Source organism: Phascolarctos cinereus, unplaced genomic scaffold, assembly GCF_003287225.1.
Source record: "Phascolarctos cinereus isolate Bilbo 61053 unplaced genomic scaffold, phaCin_HiC Scaffold_8;HRSCAF=390, whole genome shotgun sequence".
Lineage (NCBI taxonomy): Eukaryota > Metazoa > Chordata > Mammalia > Diprotodontia > Phascolarctidae > Phascolarctos > Phascolarctos cinereus.
The window spans coordinates 18,482,448-18,486,855 of record NW_027556291.1 but is presented as its reverse complement, the minus strand read 5'-3'; the positions used below and the strand labels follow the sequence as shown (position 1 = coordinate 18,486,855).

The 4,408-nt window shown below is 47.3% G+C and overlaps 1 pseudogene; it reads left to right on the top strand.

Annotated features, from left to right (window-relative positions):
* The first annotated feature begins 2,114 nt into the window (after positions 1 to 2,114).
* On the top strand, positions 2,115 to 4,037 carry LOC110198650 (nuclear RNA export factor 1 pseudogene; annotated as a pseudogene).
* The last annotated feature ends 371 nt before the right edge of the window (positions 4,038 to 4,408 follow it).

Genomic DNA, 4,408 nt, shown 5'->3' with positions numbered 1-4,408 from the left:
TCTGACTTCAAATTCAGCATTCTATCACCATACTGCAAATCAAGGGATAAAAAGCAAGACAGTGGAATAACAAATTCCTTGGGGAGCTCTTTCTTGCTCCCATGCTGTGACAGGGAGATCAAATCCTGGAGCTCTCTTTTGTGTAACCTGCACTTATTTCAAAGTTTTCCAACATCCTGGATTTATCACAACATGTGTCACAACAGAGACGGATGAAAAGGAAACCCTTCCTCTTGGACACTGTATTCTCAAACCCATAGCCATCTAATATGTCCTTCTAATACAAATGTGCAGAGGTCATTTGGCAAATGAGTGAAAAAGCAAGATATAGAAAACAAATGTATATGTCAAATGTCCTTTAAATTACAAACAAACTCTAAAAATGAGCATCCTTCCAGAAAAAGATGTACAAGCCCATATCAGAATATTGAACCTGCACTGAAGCTTGGAAAGGGTGTGAAACACCGTTTTAGAGAAAATAGTTGCATTTGTGTAAGGAGATAAGTAAGAAAAACACCAGAGCTACTCAATTTCTTAGCTTGCTTCATCTTTTTGTGGTCATTTTTAAGTGTTAAGATGTTTGTTCATTTCAAAGAACAAACATATTTCATAAGTAATATAGGTGGCCTGTTTTATGAATTTCTGATTTTGGTAGTGAAGCAGTTAACAAGCATAAAGTGACCAAACTGTTCTTGAAGCAAATAGAATCAGATAAAAGGAAAAAATGCTTTAATCTAAATAATTTTTAGAATCAATAACATTCATAAAGATAAAAGAAAAGATAGCAGCTCACAAATAGGTTTCTGTGTTTACTTAACAACCAAACAAATATTTTCTAAAGGTTTGAGAATTTTCCATACCATCTTGATACAATTGAATGGAAGACCCATTTTACCCTAATGAGCATTATGATTAAATCATTTACTCACAGATCAAAGGAGATTTTAATTATGTAAACGAGTTGCTCAGAAACATAAAATGTTCCATTAAGCTTGACAATTAATACATACAATATTTATGAGTTCAGATTTTTTCCTTGTTAAAAATTGATTGTTACCATTTAAAAAGTTTCCTTGGATGCACTGATTGAGAAGGGGGGAAATATTTTAAAGCCATAAAACTAACAGGCACGGTAAAGATTTTATTGCCTGTTTCTTTTCCTCTTCTTTTACTTTGTGGTGCTCCAAGTGCCTCGTTACCAGATGTTCAGTGTGAGTGTACAAATATTTAGTTCCTTCACAGCACGAGCATACCACATTGCTTTGCATGCTGTGGGGGGCTCAGAATGAAAGTGGAACAAAAGTGATTTTTCAAAAAATTAAATAAAAACACACCATGATTAGACCTCTAACCAAAAACAGGCAAAAATGATTTTGCGCGCCCCCCCCCCAGGGCAATCTGTGCAAGTGAAAGAGAGGCAGGAACTGGAACTGAATCCCAGATCTGCAAGTGGGCGGGAAATGTAAGAGAAATCTGCAAGTAGGGTGGGGAACTATCCAAAAAAAAAAAAAAGGCCAGCCTGGCGCTTGATGGAAAGGATGTGAGTTCGAGTCCAACATCAGGCTATGTTACCGCAAGAACATTAATTTCATTTGGTTTAATCTTTCCCTGTGGGGGGCAACTCGCTAAGAGGAGTTGCTAATTTCAATCTGTGGAGGGAGTCTGTATAACAGAAGTTTCGTTTTGGGGGAAAAAAAGTCTATTCTCTGCATCTTGAAAACGGGGTGGAGGGGACCCACACAACCTGCTCTTCCACCCTCCCGCCATCACGTGCCTGATGCCTCAACAAAGGGCCGGCGAACCCCTTCCGCCAGCTTACCACGAAGCCTCTGAGTCAATTAAGCACCATGTCCGCCACTAGAACACACATGAGGTTGCCTAGGGGCCCAGGGCCGCAGTCGCTGCAACTCCAACATACCCAGGGAGCAGCGGGCGCGCACGCACGCCGCCCGGGGGCACGCAAAGACGCAGGCGTCGCGGCGGGCTGGGCGCAGACGTTGGCACGGCACGCTGGCCCCAAGAGACTGAGATTGAACTGGCTCCCGCTCCCCGGGCCTAAGGGGAGATTGGGTCGAGACAAGTTCTAATCGGTCCTGTGCCCATCCCGCTGCACCATGGCTGACCAGAACAAAGACAAGGGCAGGCGCAAACATGAGTCTAACAAGCCTTACGGTGAGCGTGAGCGGGCGGGCGCTAGCGGCAGTGAAGGCAGCGGGCCGCCGAGAGAAAAGCATGGCTGGGGGAGAGACTCTGTCCGGGGAAAGCGGGACCCCGAGGCCAGGTGGGGCGCAGGGAGCCGAGGCTCCGGCCACGCTTCCCGAGTCGTCTGGGGAGAATGGGAGGAAGGCCGGGAGGCTCCCCGATTCGGGCGCTCCCCGCACACGTCCCCATTCTGGAGGAAAACGTGGTGGGAGCAGGGCGGACGCCGAATCCGCGTGCAGGTGAGGCCGGGAGATCCGGAGAGCCCTTCCCCAGAGCCAGGGGCCACCGCGCCCAGCCCGAGCCCGCCTGCCTTAAAGCAGTGGTTCAGGATCACCGTTCCCCACGGCAAGAGGTATGACAAAGCGTGGCTTCTCGGCGCGATGCGGGACAAATGCGGCGTTGGCTTTCACCCGATCGAGTTTTACTATGACAATAACAAGGCCCACTTTTTCGTGGAGGGTGCCGGGACCGCTTCTGCCCTGAGCGCCATTAACAATAACATTATAGACGATAGAAACCGCAGGATCACAATCCTCATTAACAAATCAAGCCCACCGTACTCGGTGCAGAATGAACTGAAGCCCGATCAGGTGGAGGAGCTGAAGGGCGTCGTCACCCGGAGATACGATAGTGCCCAGAAGTCCCTTGACCTAAAGGGCCTTCGCTCCGACGCGGACCTGGTGGCTCAGAATGTGGATATCGTTTTGAGTCGCAAAAATTTCATGACGGCGTCGGTCCAGATCATCGCGGAAAACTTCCCTGAGCTCCTGTCCCTGAATCTGAGCAATAACAGACTTTACCAGCTAGATGACTTTTCAGAGATTGTGCCCAAGGCGCCTAATCTCAGAATCCTCGACCTCTCAGGCAACGAGCTAAAGTCGGAATGGGAATTGGATAAAGTGAAGGGACTAAACTTGGATGAACTCTGGCTAGAGGGAAATCCCCTGTGTAAGACCTTCCCAGACCACGCCTCCTATCTTAGGGCCGTCCGGGAACGGTTCCCAAAGTTGCTACGTCTGGATGGCCGCGAGCTGCCTCCTCCGATCGCCTCTGACGCTGCAACGCCCACTGTGCTACCTAGCTGCAAGGGCAGCTACTTTGGATCAGAGACCGTGAAGGGTGTACTCACCTGCTTCCTACAGCAGTATTATTCTGTGTTTGACACTGGAAACAGGGAGAGACTGCTTGATGCCTACCATGAGGGAGCCTGCTGTTCCTTAAGCCTTCCTGGAAGGCTTCCAAGTACGTCTCCGTATAATTTCAAAGAATATATGAAAGACAACAGAAATATGAAAAAACTCAAAGAGCCCAGCCTTCGGGTTCGACTTCTAAAACACTCCCGCCTCAGTGTTGTTGCTTTCCTCAATGAACTGCCAAAGACTCGTCATGATCTGAATTCCTTCGTGGTAGATGTCTGCGCCCAGACAGAGACACTGCTATGTTTTTCTGTGCACGGGGTCTTTCGGGAGGTCAATGAAGACTCTGAAGATACCATCAGAGCGTTCACCAGGGTATTCGTTGCCGCCCCCTCGAATAACAGTAATGGGATGTGTATGGTGAATGATGAACTGTTTTTAAGGAATGCCAACTCAGAAGAAATCCGCCAAGCTTTTGCCTCACCAACACTACCACCAACACCCTCCTCCTGCAGCATACACACTATTTCCAAAGAACAACAAGACATGGTACAGTCTTTCTCAGCTCAATCTGGAATGAATCCAGAATGGTCACAGAAATGCCTAGAGGACAATAACTGGAACTTTGTTCAAGCAGCGCAGGTCTTCTCACAACTCAACGGAGAAGGCAAGGTTCCTGCAATGGCATTTCAGAAGTGATCCAACTTAACTCCCTGGAACGATACCACCTCTTCTGCCCTGGGGCTGTCTTTATGACTGTGACAGTGACTATGCTTATGGGAAAGACTAAGCCCCAGGGATTCATTCACCTTTCCCCTACGTTAAGACAATGTTAACCGAAGTTTCAGCCACTCAGCCAGTCGCCTACCACCATCACTTCTGTCTCCTGGAAGTTAAAGAGTCATCTGTGGAACTGACACAAAACTACCTTACGGTACAGGTTATCACCTTGGTTTAAGTTCTGGCCCAAATTCTTATTTGGCCTCCTTCTGTTGCCTCCATACTGATGTTATTTACTCTCATTACCTCTCTACCTTTCTTCATTCCCCTTCCTGTCCATAATACTGATA